Consider the following 23,632-nt stretch of genomic DNA (forward strand, 5'->3'; position numbering starts at 1 on the left):
GGGTCTCTTTTGGTTGGTACTCTTCGGGCATGCAGGATTTGATCACATATATTCTTTAGCTCTGGAAGTTTCTCTTTAATGATGTTCTTGACCATTGATTCTTCCTGGAAATTTTCTTCCTGGGTCTCTGGGACTCCAATGATTCTTAAGTTGTTTCTGTTGATCTTATCATAGACTTCTATTTTCGTCTGTTCCCATTCTTTGACTAATTTTTCCATTGTCTGCTCATTTGCTTTAAGTTTTTTGTCCAATCTCTCCTGCTGTATGGAATTGTTATGTATCTCATCTTCCACAGCACCAAGTCTATTCTCAGCTTCTGATACCCTGTCCCAGAGCTTATCCATTTTGTCATTCACTTCGTTTACTGAGTTTTTCAGGCCTGTTAGTTGACATGTTATTTCAGTTTGGAGTTTTGTCATTTCTGCCTTCATATTTTCTTGGTTCTTATTAGTGTTCTGTTCAACTCGATCCATGGTTTCTTGGAGTCTGTTGAGCACCTTCCATATTGCTAGTCTAAAGTCCTTATCTGAGAGGTTGATTAGTTGTTCAGTCATTATCTGGTCCTCAGAATTGTCATCTTCATTCTCTATGTCTGATGCTGGCCTGCGCTGTTTCCCCATTGTCACATTTGTATTGTGGGTTTTTCTACGTGTTGTAGTGGTATTCATTGTCTATATGATGTAGGCAGCACACTCCTCTGGCTCCTCCCTTTCTGGATGGGCTGACTTGCCTCTAAGGGAGGGGAGTCCTCCGTGGATGAAGCCTCACACTGGGTCAAATCTTAGGCCCGAGCATGTAACAGAGAAGACAGTCCAGAGAGAAATGTTTGCTTCTGTGATATAGCGCCGTTCTTAGTGTGATTTTTCCTTCTTGTTGCAATGGAGTTCTTTCCTTAGAAAGAGTGCACAGCCGCGTAGCGAAGCGGAGCGGCCGTGCTCCTCTGAGCCTCTTTTTGCCCCACTCGCAAGAGTTTCACGCAAGAGGACAGTAGACAGACATAGACAGGTCACACTCACAGTCTTTCACAGCTGAGCCCCACTGGGCCGGTGTACTTTCGCGGATTTTCCCCGCCTGGTGTCACACACAGGGAGCCAGCTTTTGCAAAGGATAGCCGGTTTTTATGCTCTGAAGTCCCTCCCTGAAAATGGCGTCTGGGCGAGCGAGGTTTCTGGAGGCTCTTTTTGCCCCACTCACAAGAGTTTCACGCAAGAGGACAGTAGACAGACATAGACAGGTCACACTCACAGTCTTTCACAGCTGAGCCCCACTGGGCTGGTGTACTTTCGCGGATTTTCCCCGCCTGGTGTCACACACAGGGAGCCAGCTTTTGCAAAGGATAGCCGGTTTTTATGCTCTGAAGTCCCTCCCTGAAAATGGCGTCTGGGCGAGCGAGGTTTCTGGAGGCTCTTTTTGCCCCACTCGCAAGAGTTTCACGCAAGAGGACAGTAGACAGACATAGACAGGTCACACTCACAGTCTTTCACAGCTGAGCCCCACTGGGCCGGTGTACTTTCGCGGATTTTCCCCGCCTGGTGTCACACACAGGGAGCCAGCTTTTGCAAAGGATAGCCGGCTTTTATGCTCTGAAGTCCCTCCCTCTTGCCTCTAATTTTATAGATAATCAGATTCAAAGCTAGAATCCAAACCTCATCTATGTGGCTGTAGTCTCTGCACAGTCAGCAATAGGGTCTAGAGCTTCGGACATGGTCTATTACCCAGTGACCTCAGTCCAGATTTTGGTCCAGATCTTGGTCACTCTGTCCTGATTCCCTGAATTAACCATATTTTTGTCCTTATAGTGAGAGATTTTACATAGATTAGAAGTAGTCTCTTGGATTGACTAGGAGATTTTGTGTCCTATTGGGATGAAAATAATCACCCTATTTTAGTTACCCAAATAAATATTATCTGCCAAAGATCAAAGGTAATAGAAGAACCCTCAACACCAAACTGAACTCTTATTAAGAGGATCCTTGCTTATGACCATTTACATGTTCTCTTGTCTTAAGTCTCACTAAAGTTTCTATATTGTTTATGTAAAGAACTCTACATACAAGAACTCCAACAAGGCTGGTAAATAATTGAGTAAATAATTGAAGCTTTTTTTTAGCAACCCTGACTTTTTCATTTGAAAGTTAAAAAAAGCAAAACAATATTTATATAAAATTTTATCTAAAATATTATAGGTTCATATTAATATAAAATTTATATGTAGATATTTTAGAACCTAATTTATATTCAAAGCCCTTGCTCTCAAAAGTTGAGAAGTTATGAGTTAAGTTCATGGAGGTAGTTTCTCTGAGTTAAATTCTTTTGTTGTTGTTGCTGCTGCTGCTGCTGTTGTTCCTTTTGGGCCACACCCTGCAGTGCTCAGGGGTTACTTATGGCTCTTTGCTCAGAAATTACTCCTGGCAGGCTGGGGGACCATATAGAATAGAATGCCGGAGATCTAACACGGATCCATTCTTGGTTGGCCTTGTGCAAGGCAAATGCCCTACTGCTGTGTGCTATCGCTCTGGCCCCATCTCTGAGTTAAATTCTAACCCAATTATTTACTATTTATGGGACCATGACATATTATCTAAATTCTTTCTTATATATAAATTGAAATATTTATTATATTACCTCGACAATTTTTCTAAGAATTAAATTAACTGTTCAACAGATTGATTCAGTAAATGAATTATTATAAAGTACTTTCAGCACTTCTGAGAAAATCTTCATGAATGCTAGCTTATGAAATACCAAATAATCTCATTATCTAAACACAAGTAAGGAATTGTTACCAGCAAGGCATTTGGGAAGCCAGCAACTGAGGGAAGTAACCACAAGAGCATTTTTATTGCTCCTTATCTCACTTTATCTTACCTGTGAAACGAGTTAACTTTAATATACCTAAGGAGGCCACTATAGGCCTAAATCTGCATAAATCCCTCCATACATGGACTCTGAAATCTTGAACTCCACCAGTTTTGCCAAGTTCTTGTTCTTACAGCAAAGAATTTCAGGAGAAGATAAATGATGCAAAATGCTTTTATTTAGGAATGATGACAAAGTGAGAGGAGGAAATCCTATAAAGTAGAAGTTAGGAAAGATACATCTCCAGTAAAAATGTCAGTACTCCCAGAGAACACCCTATAAATCAATCAAAGAAGTTGCACATACAGAATAGAAAGGTGTGGGTGACCCCCAAGAAAGTTTGTGTTGCAGCTTTTTTTTTTCCAAACTGATTTTATAAGTCTTTTATCCAAACTTCTCCTTATAGCAAGGGCATTGTCTATGGAAAGGAACTTTGAAATTTTATGGTCATTTTCAGTGTTATCACCCCATTTGCTCCTGCTAAAGTTTCTTTTTTCCTGAGATTCAGCCTTCTCCTCTGGAAAGAACAATTTAGGGTCTTTTTCAAGTTATATATAATAGCTTATAAAAATGACACTATTTGTAATACAACCTTGTTACCTTTATTTTTTTTTTCTCTGTATATTTGGGATTTACTGATTTTACCATAGTTTATTAATCCTGGGACTCTTCAGACACAAGTTTTTCACTAATATTAAGCTTTGACACAGAGGTACTTTTAAGATTCTCCAGCTTAAAACTTGAAATAGAACAAAGAAAAACTAATCAGGAAAATTCTACAACAAAGATTTTTAAATCTAAGGGTCTAGATTTCAAAATATGTACATTACTTCGGGAGCAGGAATAATTCTGAGCAGGCTAGATTTTTAAAAAGCTCTTGTAACACCTACTGGACACAATACTTTTTAGGGTAGAAAAGCAAAGAATGAAAGATAATTTGACCTCTCCTTTATTAAGATGACCTTGCTCAGACATTAAGAGGATTAGGAGTGTTTGTTTCATGAAGTCATATTTCACAAGCATGAATGTTTTACTCTAACCTGAAAATAACACATCCCATAATCACTCTTATTTTATTATCAAAAAGCATATCAGTTTATAATACTTATTATTACTAAGACTAAATCGCAAATGTGCTGAAAAGAAAGTCAATGGAATATAGTGGGCATATATCCTAGAATGCATGAGAAATGAACATTTGAGGCATTATTTTGATGGTGATATCAATGATATTTTTCAAAGTTATATAGTAAAATGGAAGGTCATCTACACAGAATTAAAATTTGGTTGCAGTTGGCTCCTAAATACATTTATTAAAAATAATTTACTCTTGACTCTTTCAAACATTTGAACATTTTAATTTATTCTTTTCAAATTTAAAAGTAATTTGTGACATTGAAATAAATTAATAGCTAAACTGGAAGGGCAAAGTAAGTCACTTTTAGCAAAAAGATTCAACTATATTCCTGGAAATTGACTCAAGTTCAGACTCTAGAAAGCTAAACAATTTCAATTGGGATTCTTTTTCTGCCTAAAATTCTCCCCGCAATTAAGCAACATCTTAATCAACTGAAACAACTACCTGATACTCACAAATGGGCTTGTCAAGTGATGTGATGCAGTCGAACCAAAGGGTAACATTCATGAGTCAGACTTCCCATAAAACTTCCTTCTAAAATTTTGAGAAAAAGGGTATTTAAGCAGGCCCATTATCAGCTACATAAAAGTATTGCTGAGGACTAGTGAGGATACAGCAGATAAGGAGCTTGTTTGTATGCACTGAACTGGCTTTGCTTCCTGGTACCCCATATCATCCTCTACAGTGTAGAGGTGTAGATTGATTCCTGAGCCCAGCGTTAGGGGTGAGCCATAGGCACCACCCGGTATGACTCCAAAACAAGGATAAAGCAAAAGGAAGTTTGCTAGTAACATATACCCTAATGCTCAAAGTCATTTCTGTATTCTAAGTTTATGATTTATAGATTTCTAGGATAATGATCTTAATTCGATGACAGATTCAGTTTGCTAATATAAAATACAAAATGTTTTGTGCCACACTCAGTGATGTTCAGGGCTTACTCCTGGCTCTTCTCTCAAGGATCAATCCTGATGGGTTCTGAGACCATTTGGGGTTCTAAGAATCAAATTCTGGTCTGCTATGTGCAAAGCCAGCAAACATCCTTCTCTCTGTAATATTTCTATTTCTATAAGAAAATATATTTGATCAGTGATGATTTTTTACAAGGTTTACTCTTTCTGAGCTAACACAAATTTCAATAAAAACTGTCAGATTTTGTCTTCTGTTCCATAAGTAAATATTTTTAAATAAAGTAAAATTCTAAACTGTCCCTCACACCTTGTCTGAAATATAATAGCATCAGCCTTCCAGAGTTTTTTGTATTGTATTAAATCAGAGAATTTATTTAAAAGAACTACCAACATATTTACACTTGATCAATGCTTCTTCAAAGTTTGGTACTCAATAATATTATTGATAACAGAGACTACCAGTATTCAAAATATTCTAACCCTTTAGGAAACAGGTAGTCAGTTAATTAATATTAAAAAGACTTTAATTAACCTTTAATATGGCCATTATGAAGAACAAAGAATAATTTCTGGCTTTCATTTCATAGTGAGCAAGCTATTCTATATGTTATGAGCAGTGATAGATAGCCAGGAACTGCTAACGTATTCTGTAATGAGAGTCCACTACACTTTAGTATGATGTTTATGCTTTGACTGCCATCTTATGTCTCATAAACCAAATCTAGGAGAAAAAAATAAATTATAACAAAATATTGACAGAGGTATTTTGTTTTGAGAATTTTTATGTTGAAAGAAACCCTGTAGGCATTTGAAGTCTGTGAAAGAAAAGCTCTCATACAAATATTTATGTGACTAAGTCGGCATTGATAACTACAGATAGATGGTTAGAATAAAGATAGATTGGAAAATGACTCAGTAAACATGTTACTGTTTTATTTAGGAAGAAGCCAAGTAAAGTTCAGAGTAGAATGCATGCCTAGCATACACGAGGTACTGGCTTGACCCCCAAACCAGATGGACACGTTAGCACTGCCAAGGACAACCCTGGTGGCCCCTAGAAATTCTGTGTATGTCCCAAAACAAAAGAATATAAAAATGAATTAAGTATGTTTCTCAAAATTATTTACACAATATAGTAAAATGAAAGAATAATAATTCAAGTTTAGTAGTGGTTTGGTAATCTTAGACTTCTTGTGAAAACTCCCTATTTATGAAATGCACTGCTCTTTAAGACCAGATGCTGATAAAGGTCATTCAGAAGGTATTTGTGTTTATGATTCGAAGTCTTTTATTTGCATTCCTTGCAAGTCTATTGAGAGTAATATTAAAATAAGTTATTTTTTTGTAAATCCGCTTCAAAGACTAGTGTCAAAGAAGCCTAATCACCTGCTGAAAGACGGCAGGAAGTCGGATGAGATTATAAAACTGCTGGCAGTTATCATCCAAGTGAATTGGTCAGCTTTTCACATATGAACGCTGCTGATTTTTTCCATGTGACAAATTTCACAGAAATAAATTGATACATGGATGAAATCTGAGTTGATTCCTCAGCTAGCCAACCTTTCTAGACTGAATCATTCAAGAATAGGCATCTTGTTCTCCACTCATTGTTGTATCTACATCACCTGACACTTGCTAAATAATGAAGGGCAAAATATATAGTACAATGGGGTAAGGAGTTTATTTTGCAAGCAGACAAGACCCATTCAATCCTCAGCATTGCATATGGCCCCTGAGCACCTTAAGAAGTGACCTAAACACAGAGCCTCAAGTAGTCTTCCCTGAGCCAGGTAAGATCCAAAAACATACATCATACAAAAAGAGTAAAACAAATACTTAAAAAATGTTAAAACAATGGATCAATAAGTATGTCATTAGTGGGTAAGAGAGCATTTCTCTGCATTCTTTATATCTTAGTATTCCACCCTCCAAGTATTAGAATCTGTGTTTTCTTGTACATTTTCTTGTACATTCTTGTAAGATGTTTACTAGGGAATTTTATGGAGAGAAAGGGAGTAATTGCTGTAAGAAGCTTCCTTTATTCTTATATTTTAGCCCATAGTCATGAACAAAGATTCATCAAACCTGGGAATCAAATTCCAGGAGAGATACTTTACCTCGGCCTTGTGAGACATTTAAATAGTATGAGTAGGAAAATATGAATCCTTTCCATGCATAAGCTAAAATAGTATAATAACCTGAAAGAACTTTGTCACCAACCTTGGCCACTCATCAGTCATGACTTAGCAAAGCCATCTGGAAGATGAGACCTAAACTTTGCAAAAGATTTTGAGCACAAAGTTGGATCCAAATGTAGCCAGTTTCCATAGACATTACTGGAAATCAACCTACTAATCTGTTCTTCAGGGAGCAGGGTGTGGAGGCAGTTGTTTAGATGGGATAGGAGTAGGGAACACTCATACAGTAGTAGTGGGAAGTAGACACTCGTGAAGAGTTGTTTGGTGTTGGAATGTTGTATTATTTAAACCCAATCTTGAATAACTTTGTGATCCATGGTAACTTAACTGAAATTTTTTAAAGTTTGGTTTCTAGGTCAAAACTGAGTGCACTTTAAATCATATCCCACTAGCATTTCTCCCTTGCTTGTAAAAAGTCTGCCCTTCAACATAATAAAAAAAAAAATTTGATTCCTGAAATCTTTGAAGAATATTAGTATTTTATTGGAACTGAAGTTGAAATGAGCTGATAAAATTGTAAAATACAAGGCAAAATCAGAAGCTCTGAGTAAAAGAGTAAAGGTATTAGGGATAGGGTTGAGAAATGAACCTTTTTTTCCTTCAGACATGTTTATCTTTGTCTGTACTTCCAAGAAGGCAGACATGTAATCTTAATTATACTTTTATTATTCGTAGTTTTTAGCATGTTTGTTGAATGGAATAAATGAACATACAGAAGTGATATGGGACAGTGGGTGCAGTCAAAATGTCATGGTGATAGACCCTAATTCTCATTGCATGTCATTGACCTAATATCTGTGATAGTAAATGAAACCCACCTTTCTTTGAGACCTTTTCCCTTCCAGTATTCAGATTTTGGCTTAAGGGCTTTTGATTTTAGGGCCACATCAGATACAGCTCAGGAGATGAAATCTGGCACTAGGGACCTAACCTGAGTTGGTCATAGGTAAGAGAATATTAGCTCCATTCTATCTCTCTAGCCCCCAGATTCTATTCCTCTTACAACAAAGAACCAAAAACCTAGAAAAGTTGAATGACTTACTGAAAACGAGGCAAGTGCTGAACTTAGTTTAGACTCACATTTTCTAATTACAGGCATAATCCTGTGAGAAAGAAAAATAAATTTTTCAGTATGTTTAGTTCCAGAACAGATAAGTTAAATATAAGAATTAATAAAAATGAGTTAATAAAATGTGAAATGTAGGAAAAAATAAAAATAAATTACAGACTACATGAAGTGGAAATGGAATCATGGCACCCAAGTCCGAATCTGTTTGCTATTGAGGGAGAACAAGATCATGTTCTGCTTTTTGGAATTCAGACACATTTCCATTTATTATTAATACATTTAATATTGATAGAAATACAAGGAACACTCACACACATTGAGCTTGGCTTCTTTATAATGTAAAAACCTTTCTAAGGGGGGAAATCTTACTGGAAGATGGTGAGTTTGTCTTCTGACAGTATTTCCCAGACATTTTTTATTGTTAACAAAGCCTTCTTTCTTGGAGTGTAACTATGAGTTTCTGAGGAGTGGTGACTTTAAAGCAAAGGGAAGGAAAATTTCAATAAGAACCAAGATGCCCTAAGTCCCCCCTTTATTTTTAGACATAACTATCAAAGGGCAGCTAACGGAAATATACTTACATGGCATTAATTCATTCCTAAGAGAATTCTCCAAGAATTTTATTGCTCCATAAGGGAAAGCCATAAACCAGCAAGAGGAGAAAGCAAAGAAAATAAGGTTTGGAGTCATCTCATGTATAAAAGGGAGCAGGTGGACAATAATGTGCTTGTGGCAAGATTTCACAGCAAGGAAACAGAAATTTATGACTATGATGTGATGACCCACAGAACAGGCAACTGCTAGAAGAAACAATCATGGAACTTTGTAGGGTGCTCTTGGAAAGTCAACATAAATATAAAATCATCCGCATCTCTTCAAACAAATTCATACTACTATTTTTGCTAGGGACTGTCTAGTGTTTAGCATGGGTAAGACATAAAAACATAAACTTGAGTTAAGTAGGAACAAGGACAGACTTTCTAGACCTGAATGTCATTGTAAAGATTTAGTCCAATATGCTTTTGATGTTTGTTCATTTAGTTTATTTAAGGGGGGCGGTTCACATTGGTGGTGCTCAAGGCTTAACCTAGGTTTGTACTTAGGGGCCACTCCTGGCAATGCTCCAGAGACCATGTATACTGAGAAAGATTCACCTAGGTCAATCATTACAAAGAAAAAGATTAGCATACTTTTTGCTTGTTTGTTTTGGAGACACATCTGGTGCTACTCAGCACTCAGGGCTTCTGGCTCTGCACTCAGGGATCAGACCTCGTAGTGCTGTAGGGGACCATCTGTGGTATGCTCTTTTCCAACTCTAGTCGAATGCTATTGGTTTTATAAACAAAGGCATAAAATCTCAGCAAGTACTGTATTTTTTGCTCTATAAGATACACCTGACCATAAGATCCACACAGTTTTTAGATGCTGCCTTCCCCTGCACTCAGGCTTCAGGTCAGGCAGTATTCACTCATAAGATGCACTGTGGGTGGAGGGGTGCATCTTATGGTACAAAAATAAGTTACTTTTATGCAGGAAAAGAACTTGGTAGATTTATTTTCTTGAAGTATAAGTTTCTCTTAAGTTTTACTAAACTTCAATTAGATATTATGACCAAAGTTTTTAAATGCTTCCATGATTCTGTTATTCAGCTCATGACATTGAAATAAGCCATAATCAACTTGCAATCAATAAAATAGTCGTTAGTATCAAGGTTATTTCACCCTTACATCCTCATTTTATGTTCTTTATCAGAATTTTAAAATCAATAGTAAGTCTTATTGATTTATAACAATCATGTAGGATTTTTTGTGAGTTAGCTACAGACACTAAAACACAAAATCAAGAGAATAAAAACAGGAATCAGAGAGATGAATGACACCGAGTGAGTGTTCATGATGCTCTGTCCATCTTCCCACTGCCCAAGAGTTTATTTTAACATTTAGAAATAGAGGGAGAGACTAAATAGCATTGTACCCCCTTTTACATCCAAACTTTCACATTCATATACTAACGTTCAAATAATTAAAATAAAAAATTAAATATTGTGCAATTTTTACTGAATATATATTTATCCAACAATAATGTATAAAGACAATTTATGCACAGCTATGAATTTAGTACAAATAATATTTAAAGGTATATTCAGGGGCAGGGAGAGTACAGTAGGCAAGCACTCACCTTGCAAGCAGTTTATTTGGCTTTGATTTTATATGGTTCCCTGAGTCCACCAGCAGTGATCTAGAACCACAAAGCCAGGAAAAAGCCCTGAACACTGCAAGGTACAGCCCCAAAGAAACAATAATGATATGATGATAATGAAGAAGGAGGAGGAGAAGGAAAAAGGGAGAAGAAGAAGCAGAAGAAGAAGAAGCAGAAGAAGAAGAAGAAGAAGAAGAAGAAGAAGCAGCAGAAGAAGAAGAAGAAGAAGAAGAAGAAGAAGAAGAAGAAGAAGAAGAAGAAGAAGAAGAAGAAGAAGAAGAAGAAGAAGAAGAAGAAGAAGAAGAAGAAGAAGAAGAAGAAGAAGAAGAAGAAGAAGAAGAAGAAGAAGAAGAAGAAGAAGAAGAAGAAGAAGAAGAAGAAGAAGAAGAAAAGAAAAAGTGGTCAGGAGATAGTACAAAGATTACAGTGTATGACTATCAAGGTCCTGAATCAGGATTTATCCTCAAAACTATATTGTCCCCATGCAATTCTGAGGGTCCCAAGCACTGGTTGGTGTGGCCATAGGTGGGCCTAAGCAGTACCAAGCCCTCAGGACTGTATTGCCTGAACCACTAGCCTGAAGCCAATATGCACTAATGGGACCCCAGCATCTCTTGAGCACCACTCGAGTCACCCTCCCAAATGAAAAATAAAGTTCTAATCTTCATCCTCGAGGCACTGGAGGATTGTGCCATGCTTTTCCTTTCAATAACCAGTTCCTAGATTTAATGACCCAAAAGACACTGTTCCAAATAAAATACAGCACAGGTTTTCTTTATTCTTTTAGAAATTAGCATTCCATTTAAATAAATGCTTGTGGCTAAATACGGTTTGGGATTTATTTGGTATTTTGATTTGAGGTTACTACTTTTCTGCATGAACTATAAAAGAGTGGGAATCTGTGCTTTGGGAAACAAAACACAATAGAGTTTTGAATTAAGCCAGAGTTTATGGTGAAGTGTAGAAAATAACTCTTTCAGACATGCGTCTTGGAATACAAAAATACTTTTTATACTTGTTAACACTAACAAGTATTTATAAAACAACATCAATAGTAATATTTGGGCCCTACAAAAAAATCAAGCTTTTAAAAAGGTTTTTGAAAGCTGGTTATTTTTCTGATAACTAAGTTTTTACAGCTAATGCCTGCTACTATATTTCCTTTTAAAAGTAAAGAGTAGAGGACTGAAGAGATAGCACAGCAGTAGAGTGTTTGTCTTGCACACAGATGACCCAGGATGGATATGAGTTTGATCCCCGGCAATCCCATATAGTCCCCCTAACTTGCCAGGAGCGATTTCTGAGTGCAGAGCCAGGAGTAACCCCTAAGTGCTCCCAGGTGTGGACCAAAAAATAAAAAAAAATATAAACAAAAAAAATGTACGTTAACTCTTGGGGCCAGAGTGGTGGCACAAGTGATGGGGCATTTGCCTTGCAAGTGCTAACCTAGGATGGACCTAGGTTCGATCCCCCACCATCCCATATGGTTCCCCAAACCAGGAGCAATTTCTGAGTGCAGAGCCAGGAGTAACCCTGAGCGTCAAAAAAAAAAAAAAGAAAAGAAAAGAAAAGAAAGGAAAGGAAGGAAGGAAGAAAGGAAGGAAGGAAGGAAGGAAGGAAGGAAGGAAGGAAGGAAGGAAGGAAGGAAGGAAGGAAGGAAGGAAGGAAGGAAGGAAGGAAGGAAGGAAGGAAGGAAGGAAGGGAGGAAGGGAGGAAGGAAGGGAGGGAGGAAGGAAGGGAGTGAGGGAGGAAGGAAGGAAGTTAGGAAGGAAGGAAGGAAGGAAGGAAGGAAGGAAGGAAGGAAGGAAGGAAGGAAGGAAGGAAGGAAGGAAGGAAGGAAAAAAGCAGATTAACTTCTACAGCCTCTGTGCAGTCCAAGACTGCTAAGTGACTGAAACTGAGAAAAGCAAAGCAAAGGGAGTGAAGGATATTTACCTTTTAGATTAATGCTTTCATATGACAAAACACAAGGAATCTAGGCTGCCCTTATCTCACCTGTCTTTGGAATCTCACTCTATTTTTCTTTTTCAAGTGTCTTTTCTCATTTTTTTTTGAAGCATCATGATTGCAGTACTACTAGTGATAGGATTCAAAGCATGCTGCATTGCAAAATTATACCTTCTACAAGATTGTCCACTTCCCTCCATAATTCAGGCATTTTTCTTATAGCTCTGGAGTAAAGTAAGGACAAAGTTGAATGCCTAAAAAAAATAAGACCGGAATAAAGCAAAGTGTCTTGTCTTTGGAATATGAGTTCATAACCTCCTCTATTGCTATTCCCTCCCCACCACATACATCTTTCTGTTTCTTCTCAACTCTTCTTTCTCAACTTCTTCCTTCTTCAAATTATGACTAAAGTGAGTTCACTATATATTGGCATGTCTCTGAACATTGTACTAATCCTCCTAACCTTAATGACTTTATAGAATTGATAATATTATTAACACTTTTAATCATAGAACATAGAGGCACTTACTTCAGTTAGTAATTTACCCAAGACCACATAGCAAGTCAATAGAATTAGGATTTAAGTCAAGAAGATTACCTCAGAGTTATCACTACTTACACTTGTAGATTCATTTTAACTGTTCCATCTGCTAGTATTTTGGAGGTTTGGGATTATTTAAGGGGTTATTTTAAAGGGGTGGGGTGGGCCCCATCTAATAACACTCAAGGATTACTCCTGGCTCTGAACTGAAGAATTACTCTTGGCTCAAGTGCTCAGGAACTAAATGAGATGCCAAGATTTAACCTGGATTGGCTGCATTCCAGGCAAGTTTCCTACCATCTCTCCAGTCCCAGAGACTTATTTGATAATAATCTTTTAGATTATTTTAATGAAAATCTGTAAATAGCCTTCACTACTCATTCCTCTTCTGAACAATTTCCACTTATTTATTACTTTTTAGTTCTAACACTGTTCCTCGAAGACCCTGTGTCTGATTAAACTCGCCCACATAGGCCCGGAGAGATAGCACAGCGGTGTTTGCCTTGCAAGCAGCCGATCCAGGACCAAAGGTGGTTGGTTCAAATTCGGGTGTCACATATGGTCCCCCGTGCCTGCCAGGAACTATTCCTGAGCAGACAGCCAGGAATAACCCCTGAGCACCTCCGGGTGTGGCCCAAAAACCAAAAAAAAAAAAAAATTCACCTACATAGAAACCCACATAGACATCTATTTTACCTTCATTTTCTGGGTTGAGATTAAGATGTCTCTTTCATTAAAAATAGAAAATTTCTCGATAATATGTTGAAAATGTACTTGTTTTTACTACTAGTATTGTAGTACCTAAAATTTTCTCTATAAGATTTTTTAATTTAATGATTAAAGTAACAGTGCCACAATAGAGCAATAACGATTTCCAGATTTAGAAATGTAAGCAAATAAAATAATGGAAACTTCCTAGACAGTTTTTAAGAATGAGATGTTAAAAAAAAAACATCTGGCACAGATTAAAGAATGGATCCTCTCTACAAGTGACTTTTTTTTTTTACTATATAGTGTTAAGAGAAAAAGGAAAATAAGAACTATCAAAGATAGCTTAGAGTGCTGTAGCACAGAAAAGAAAGAGGTTTCACAAATGTGTTGGTTTATCCCTTCTTTTGAAATATTAGAGATATGTCCAAACCAGATTCACAAATAAGTTTATCAACTACTCAACAGCTCCACTTGCAGGTCCAAGTACTACTAGTTTGCCATGAACACTAGTTTCTAAGCTCAACTCATCTCCTCCTTTTCTGCTTTCTTGAGTCGTTTCATTTCTACCCAAACCCCGCTACAATACTTTTCATTTATAGTTTAGGAAAAACAGTCCCTAAAAGGTACACAGATAGACATTACTGAGAAGTGTCTATATCCAAAATCTTTTACCTATGATTCTTTTTTCTATTAGATTCTAAGATTATTATGAAGCATGTCCACCAGGTTCACGTTTTTGTAAATTCTTGTGATTAGCAACAAGATTTGCTCATAAAAACCAGTCTGTTGGGCCGGAGAGATAGCATGGAGGTAAGGCGTTTGCCTTTCATGCAGGAGGTCTTCGGTTCGAATCCCGGCGCCCCATATGGTCCCCCGTGCCTGCCAGGAGCAACTTCTGAGCCTGGAGCCAGGAATAACCCCTGAGCACTGCCGGGTGTGACCCAAAAACCACAAACAAACAAACAAACAAAATAAAAAACAGTCTGTTACACATTCCTGACCTCCTTAAAGTACATATTCCTACATAATGACATTTTCTTATATCATTTTTTGTTATTTCTTTCTCCACTGTCCATTTTCTTTGAAAAATATTTAGTAAGTTAATTGTGAAAATCTTATGATTTTTTTTCCCAAACAGCATATCTCTCTTTCCCTCAAAATAAAATATGCCTCTTAGTGCCACAACCATAGAACAATGAGTAGAGCATTTGCCTTACACAAGACCAATAAGGTTTAATCCCTGGCATCCATCCCATCCCTTATAGTTATTTCCTTGAGCCTGCTATGAGTAATTCCAAAGCACTGTCAGGTGTGGTCAAAAATAAATAAACAAATGAATGAATGAATTTCGCCTCTTAAAGAAATGGAACTGCCAATATAGAGCTACCTGTGGTTTGGTTCCTTTAAGCTTTGCTATGTTCAAAGAGCATGATGCTACTACATAGGCTAAATTATTTAGGTGGACCTAAAGCTGACAAGTGTTGAATTTAATTTTCCTTTCTGTAGCTAACGATCGATTTACCTCACATTGACATTTTAGGCTTAGCCTTATCTACAGGAGTACATTTCTAAAATTTAAATTTATCTTTGGACAATTTTTTTGTGGAATTACCAAGAATAAGTACCTCTTATTCTTGAACCATAGACTAAAGAAAGTAGAAATTCACATTTTACAAATCGAAATATTTCTCTTTAGTTTTCAATAAATCAGAAATTTCTAGAACTTAATGTTATAACTTTACTGGTATTTTTCTTAGTAGGGATTCATTCTGCATTTTTTGATAGTGAGGTTGAAATGTTTGTGGAAATCATACATGACCACATAAAAATGTTATTAATAAACATTTTAGTATTTAGGGAAGATAGAAAAAACTGAGCTTTGTTCTTTTGGTAAAAATTTTTTTGTTTCACAGTTTCCTATAAAAATACCAAATTGAACAAAATAATTTTATAATAGTGCGAGAATAAAAAGAGAATGCTAGCATATGTTGGCTTACTCATTTGATCTTCTGAATGTATGGATAAAGTACCATGTGGCAAAAAGAATGCAGTAGAGAAAAAAGACATCCCTGTGCTTTTCAGTCTTTCTTTGACACCATCTTAAGCAAAGATCTAGGACTTTAACTCCCCTCTACTGTCAATTAGTGTCCAAACTGGCCCAAATACTTTATCATTCAACTTTTTCAATGCTGAAAACTCTCACCAGAACTTTTAATAGAAACAAACACTGCTGACTCAATTTAGTTTGGCTTAATGTTTCAAACTTTATATAAAAAAGAATAAAAAGGGAGAAAACCCATTATGGTAAAGAATTGTTACAATAAATTTGTATTTCACATAATAAATTATAACTGTTTTCTCTAAATCAACATATTGACCCATATCAACAGACTACATTATTGTATAAGGTTTTCCACTTCTCTCTTTTTTGAAAAGGGCTAGAAACATTTATTTTATATTATGGGTCTTTTTTTTTTATAGAAATGAACTAGTAAAGACAAGGCAGAAAGACAGACAATAAATAAGTAGCTCTCTAACTCTTCTTTGGTCATACCAGCAAGATATTATCCTTGGTGTATATCACCTGGCACATGGAGATGGGGAGGATTTTATGTATTGTGTTTTGGGCCACAACTAGTGATGCTCAAGAGTTACTCATGGCTCAAAAATACTGTAGATCTTATAGGTCTTGAGGGACTTTATGCGGAAATGAGTATCTACTCCAGGTAGGCTCTACACTAAGCAAGAGCCCTACATCCCTAGCCCCTGAATCTTAGTCTTAGATACCCTCATGATCACCTAATTTACTTTTCAAACCTGCTTCTGAACTCTAGCTCTTCAATTTTTCTCACAAAGTTCAACATTACAGAACAAAAAGACTTGGCTATGTCACAAATCACTAGCTACCTCTCCTTCACAAGTCACACACTTTATTCACTTGTCATACCTCCATCACTGTTTGTTGATGACTTGAAGAGAATTTTTAAACCTGAACATCTTAAAATTTTTTCACCATGTCAATTGCTTTATTCTTTGAGTTACATTCATAATGTAACATGATAATATTTTCACTTTTCTAATTTCAAATCAACATTTCTGAGAAAAAAATTTTTTCATCTATTAATTCCTATTAATTTCTCTTTTTTTCTCCTTACTGCTCACAGTGAATCTTTCTCCAATCTTTGGCCTTCATAGATATAATAAAGCTTAACTCTCAGCCATTCTTCCTATTTAAATATTAAGATATTATAGAAGAAATATTTCTAATTTTTCTAATTTGGCTTCATTTTACTTGGGTAATGGATTCTGTCTTCATTTATTTTCTAAGATAAGGATTAAAAAACTCTTCAAGCATTTTCTGGCATTCATGATTGATAAGTAGAACTTTTTTCAGCAACATTAATCTATCTTGTTGAGAGATTAAATATTTTATACTTGTTTAAAACAAGTCATGTACTTGCAATTTTTAATGAATAATTACTCATTTATGCTTATTTAAGCAAATCAATCATATGTGTAATTTAGACTTACTGTAATTTTGTAACTTTTTATAATGTTTATCAATCAAGAATGCTGCTTATGTTTTTGTCCTAATTACAACTGTTTTGAACTATTTCTTGGTTTGGAAACCACATGTGATAGTGTTAAAGGGCAACTCCTGGCTCTGTGCCGAGGGCATACACCTTTTTATTTTTAGGAGACCACAAGAGGGGCTGAGAATTGAATCAAAGTCAAATACATGCTTTAACCTCTGTCTTTCCTAGCCAGTTCACTAATTTGATACATACATTCAGCCATAATTTATTTATCTCCCCCTTTGTTTTCAATATAGCATCAGACATTTTTTAAGTATCATTCATCTGTCACCAAAATCCCAATACCATCTCTCTATCAAAATTCTCTTCTCTACTCATTCCTCCAAGCTCCTCCCTCATTTCCTTCTAGTAACGATGATCTTCTTTTAAATTCTAAAAGTTGTTTTGGCTATTTATGTTTCACTTGTATGTAAATCAGATGACTTATTTTTCCTGACTTATTTTGTTTAGTATAATTTCTCAATTTCCAGCCATATTTACATATATAATTTCTTTATTTAAGCAACATGTTTACATACATGTTAATAATTGAGTTTCATTTATAAAATGCATTCCCCCCTTAACCAGTGCAACTTTCCCACACCATTGTCCACCATTTCCACCCCACCCCCATTCCCTGCATATCTTCTAGTCAGGTATTGTCTTTCTCTCTTTATCATTGCCATGGTAGTTAGTGTAGTTATTTCTCTAACTACACTTCCCCACTCTTGTAATAAGCTTCTTATCATGGTTTGGACCTTCCACCTTATGTTTATTGTATTATTATTATACTATCCTTTATTTTTCTTAATTCTCACATATGAGTGAGACTATTCTGTGTTTATCTCTCTTCCTCTAACTTATTTCATTCAACATAATAGTGTCCATATCTAGGGCTGGCTTTAGCTCAGAGATTACTTTGGCAAAGTTGGCTCTACAATAGTGTCCATATCCATTCATGGATAAGCAAATTTTGTGACTTCATGTTTTTCTAACATCTGCATAGTATTTCAGTATATAGATGTACCACACTTTCTTTAGTCACTCATCTGTTGTTGGGCATCTGAATTGTTTCTAGATTCTGGCTATTGTAAATAGTGCTGCTATGAACTTAGGAGTGCAGAGGGCATTATGTTTGTGTTTTTATGTTCCTAGAGTATATCCCAAAGAGTGGTATTGCTGGATCCTATGGGAGCTCAATGTCCAGTATTTTAAGGAATATTCAAATTATTTTCCAGAAATTTCAGCCATATTTTCTCATACAAGATGTATCTTTTTTTTGATAAGTGACTACTAGTATTTTGAGTATATATACTACAACTTATATAACCATAATAAAAATTCTTGAACTTGAGCCAGAGTGATAAGTGAGTAAGGTGCTTGTCTTTCATGAAGCTTACTTGGGTGTGATCCTATTACCACATATTGTCCCCTAAATCAGTCAAAAGTGAGCAAATAGTCCCTGAGCAGAGAGTTAGAAGCAAGCCCTGAGCACTGCTGGATATGGATCCAAAACAAACAAAACAATCCCTGAGCTTTTCATTTAATATCGATTTGTGATAAGCTATATTTCAGCCTTTTACTATGAATCTATCATTGTCTTAAAAGCATCAGTTTCTTGTGGTATACATATAGCCTTCCATTTTCTGTAGTTTTTTATTTTGGGGGAATATTTATGGAAATATATATATATATATTCCCAAACTCTGAGAAGTAGTGGATTTTTAAGACAATAGATGCCCTTGCTTAATTCCCAATAACTCATTTACTCCCAGAACTCAACCTGAAATGACCTATAATCACAAAGCCAGAAGTAAGTACTGAGCACTGCTGAGTGTACTGCACATCATCCCCAATTTCCCCACACATGCCATAATACTCTTCTATTGTTTTGCTTCTCTTTCTTCCACAGATGAGTAAAATAATCTCCTTGGCCTGCCCTTTTATCCATTCAGCTACTCTCATTACATTGATGAGTTCAACCTTTCACAGTTAATGACAGTTAATGCTGATGTGTAGGACTTAATTCTTGGTAGGTTTTGTCTTCTAGATCTTATATGATCCAGCAATTACCACTCCTACGAATAGACCCTAGATAGGACCACAAAGATACAATACAATAATGCCCTCTGCACCCCTATATTGATAGAAGTGCTATTTATTTATTTCCATAATCTGGAAACAACCCAGATGCCCAACAACAGATTAGTGGCTAAAGATTATCTTGCTTTTTTTGAAATTTTGAATTAGGAAAAAATATGGAACGCTTCACAAATTTGCATGTCATCTTTGTGCAAGGGCCATGCTAATCTTCTCTGTATCGTTCCAATTTTAGTATATGTGCTGCAGAAGCGAGCACTATCTTGCTTTTTTTTTATAAGATTATCTAGCTCTTGGTTTTATAAGATTCTATCTAACTTTTCTTATTTTTAGTTTATTTTTTATTGAATTATAATCATAAAAATATGTGTAATTAAGTTTCAGATTAACAATAGTCTAATACCAATTTCTTCACCAGTATTTTCTGCCCTCTACCAATATCCCCAGGCTCCCTCCTACCCCACAGTCTACCTCTGAAGCAGTCACATTTTTTCCTCTGCATCTGAAATTTCTCTTTTAGCTTCTTTAGGGGCCAATATGGGGTTACTCTTGGCTCTACACTCAGGAATCACTCGTGGTGGGCTTGGGGGGAACCATACGGGATGCCTAGGATCAAATTCAGGTCAGCCACATACAAAGCAAGTGTCCTACCCACTGTACTATCTCTTTCACTCTCCCAAGTTCTTACATTTTTCTTTGTGTTCTCTGCTTTAGATTTTTGCTTTGTAGCGTCATAAGATTTGAGTCATTCTATTCCCAATATAGTCTCTTTACTTTTACTGTTTTTAAATTATCATCTTTAGACTAAACATATTCTTCCTCCTGTATGATTTTTGTCTTATATTTATCCTTGTTTATATTTCTAATTCTATATAACAATTTATCACTATAGTCAATTTTGTGTTCTTTTGCCTTTTTCTCTTGTCCTGTAAAATAGTTCTTTCAACATTGCTGTTCATCAAATTGATGGTAGTAAACTTCACTTTGTTTTATTAATATGCATAAGCCATTAAATCTCGAACATATTTGAAATAACAACATTTCAGTACAGAAAACTCATGGATGAAACTTTTTAAGTTTTAGACTTGTGGATGATAATTCTATTTCTCAAACTTTCTGCTGAAAAATCTATAAATAACTTGATAGGGAATTTTTTCTATTGCACAATTTTCCCAGAAGCATTTAATAGTTCTTCTTTGCTGCTGATTGAATAGCAATAATGTGAATTGTTATGTGTTTTTTAACTTAAAATATGAGTATTCTACCAGGTTCTGTGCATTCCTTTGATTAGTTATTTCTTAAAATTTGAGAAATTCTCCACTAATGTCTTTTATTTTAATTTTATTGAAATCATTGTGATTGATAAAGTCCTTCCTAATTGAATTTCAGACATACAATGAGTCAGGACCAATCCCACCATTAGTGTCTGTCTCCCTCAATCAATGTTCTCCAAGTGAATTCCATAACACCCCCATTCCTGCCAGTATAACTGGCCCATTTTAACTTTAGATTATTAAAGTTTGTGTATCTTGATTCCATTGTTGTTTCTGGCTTAAATATTTAGTTCTGTCTTTCTTTAATACTACCAATACACCTGAGACCACTTAGTCCCTGGCCCCCATTCTTCCATATTTATGTTTCTCCTTTTCCACTAAGTTTCTTTTCTTCTCCTTGCTATACTATACTCTATACTCTGGGTCAAAGGTGTTCGAGATAGCACCCATTTAGACCATTGCATTTCTTTATGCAGTTATTCTAAATATCACATATAAGTGATATTTATACACTTTGTATTTATCCTTATACATTTTGTATTTATCCTTCTTCTGAATTACTTTATTAAACATAATATCTTCTAGTTCCATCCATCTAGCTACAAATTGCATGATTATGTCATTTTACAGGTAGGTAATATTCCATTGTATATACGTGCCATATCTTCATGATCCACTCATCTGTTGTATGTCATGTAGGTTGATTTTAAGTCTTGTTCATTGTACTATGTGCTGCAATGAATAGGGGTGTGCATACATCCTTTTGGATGAAAGTTTTTTCTGGCCTGGGGAGATACCCAAAAGAAGGATATTGGGGTTATATGGAAACTCAATTTTGTGTTTACTCAGAAGCCTCAATGCTTTTACCCATAGAGGGTGATCCAGGCAGCATTCTTACCAATAGTGGATGAGAATTCCTTTCTCACTACATCCTTGCCAACAGAGATTTTTCCCAGTATTTTTGATATGTGTCATCCTCATTGATGTAATGTGATGTCTCATTGTTGTCTTAATTTGGATTTCCCTAATGGTAAGTGATGATGATCATTTTTTCATATGTCTGTTGGCTATTTGTTGGTCTTCCTCAGATGTGCACTTTTTTATCTATGAATAAGCACATGTCCTTTCTATTTTTACTATTCCTATGCTCATCACCTTTGAGTTTTCTCTTCTGTGTATTTATTCAAAATTTTTCAGTTCTTATTTTTCTATCCTCTTCTATTTGATTCATTTCAGACATTTTAATTTTCACTTTGACTTATTTTTTTCTCTTCAGAATTGAGACTGTTTGCTATACTTTCCACGGAGGCTATTGTTTTATTTGCCTCATTTTTTGTGAAAAGTATTTGTAAAATATTTTTATAGTTTTAATTTTTGGTAAAGAATTTTCTTTATTCCCAATTAATTTTCTTAATTCATTGTTTCAATATAAATCACTTTGAGGGAGCACACCGAGGAGTGCTCAGGGATTATTCTTGGCTTTGCAGTCAGTAATTACTATTGCTGGTGATAAAGTAATAAACATTATATGATGCCAGGGAATGAACCTAGTGCAAGGAAAGTGTCCTCCCTTCTGTACTATCACTTTGATTCCCTAAATTGTTCTATTTTAAGTTACTCTAAATTCTTTTCCTGTTAGACTTCCTGTTGTTATACTGTTAAAAGTGATTTTTTTTCTCATTCATTCTATTTTTTGGAAATCAAAGGACATTGGGCTTGTATGAGAATGGGTAGGATCTATCAGATTTCCTTCAGTACCTGTCCTTGATGGAAAGGACCAGCCTGAGTATCAAATCCCGGGACCAGAGTAAACAGTACAGTGGTTAGGGTACTTGCACACAGCTGGCCCAATTCGATCTCTGGCAACCCATATGATTTTCCAAGCAGTGATTCCTTGGCTCAGAGGGAGGAGTTAGCTCTGGTCTGGGCAAAGCCAGGAGTGCCCCTCATAATAAGTAAAATCCTTTACAGTTTCTTCTTCTGCGATTTATTTTCTATAGTTAATAATTTATCTCAGACAATTTTGCCTGGATAAGAGAAGGAATCTCAGTCTTTCATCGATGTCAATTTTACTTCTGTCTATGATTCTGAGATGATTTATAACCTAACATTCTGATAGCTGCAGAGGATCCTTTGTCTTCTATATTCTATCTGCCAAAATGTCTGGATTCAAAAGTCTAATCACGTTCCACAGTTGCTGTCAGTCAAGTGATTCGACCTTCTTAGGGAGGATGTCACTGAGTAATGGAGATCTCAGTGTCCCAGAGTCCTCAAATTTCTCTGCTAAGTCTGCAATTCCTGCTGCAGCAACTCCAAAGTTCTTTATTTTTCTAGGCAGTTCATGAAGTTCTGACCTCCTTTTCCTTATAGTGCCAACTCTTCAAAAATGCAAGCCTATTAATTAATCATACATGTTGCAGTGATAAACTAGTTTTAGTTATATAAGATATGTGTTTGGTTTCTGGTTATGGGCATTCATTTTATAATTTTACTTCTAAACAAATTTCAATGCTCTTTCATTTTATTCAATCTGAGGACTTTTTTATTACTTTACTTAAATATCATGGTTTATATAGTTGTTCATAATACATTTGTTTCAACCATTTCATATTCCAACACCCCTTTGACCACTAATGTAAAATTTCACCTACCATGTCTCCAAATTCCCACCTACCCCAAAGCCTTCCCTTTTGGCAGACATGAAATAATTTACTTTATATTGATTGTATATAGTTAAGTAAAAATGAAATTATTTTTTAGAAACAGTAAAAAAATTTGTGAAAATTATTATATCTAACAATGGTACCAGTAAGCTATTGTCTGAAGGTTTAATAGATTATTTTCTACCAGTTAATCATTTGTTAACTTTAGGTAGCTTTTATGCTACTTTGACATCTGATTTGTTGTATTTCTTCTAGGGTTACAGTATTGAAACACTAGGAAGTGTTCCATGGCAGCCAGGTTATCCAGGAATTCCAAGTTCAGTGTTGATATGGCAGTATAGTTACTACTGTTACTGACATAGTTGGAATGTTGGTCAGTTAGGGGTCTCTAGAGAAATTAGAGGTAAAGAGGTGAATTTGGGTCACTGGCAAAGTGGGTGTAGTGGG

The 23,632-nt window shown here is 35.8% G+C and overlaps 1 protein-coding gene and 1 non-coding gene across 2 annotated transcripts in view; one reads left to right on the top strand and one right to left on the bottom strand.

Annotated features, from left to right (window-relative positions):
• Window positions 1-23,632, top strand: part of LOC126025931 (collagen alpha-1(VIII) chain) — a 166,092-nt gene that overhangs the window by 132,722 nt on the left and 9,738 nt on the right. The window lies entirely within an intron of this gene.
• Window positions 19,401-19,507, bottom strand: LOC126026637 (U6 spliceosomal RNA). The gene has a single exon (XR_007501860.1). It is a non-coding gene; the product is annotated as a U6 spliceosomal RNA (small nuclear RNA).

The sequence above is a fragment of the Suncus etruscus genome, chromosome 13 (assembly GCF_024139225.1).
Source record: "Suncus etruscus isolate mSunEtr1 chromosome 13, mSunEtr1.pri.cur, whole genome shotgun sequence".
NCBI lineage: Eukaryota > Metazoa > Chordata > Mammalia > Eulipotyphla > Soricidae > Suncus > Suncus etruscus.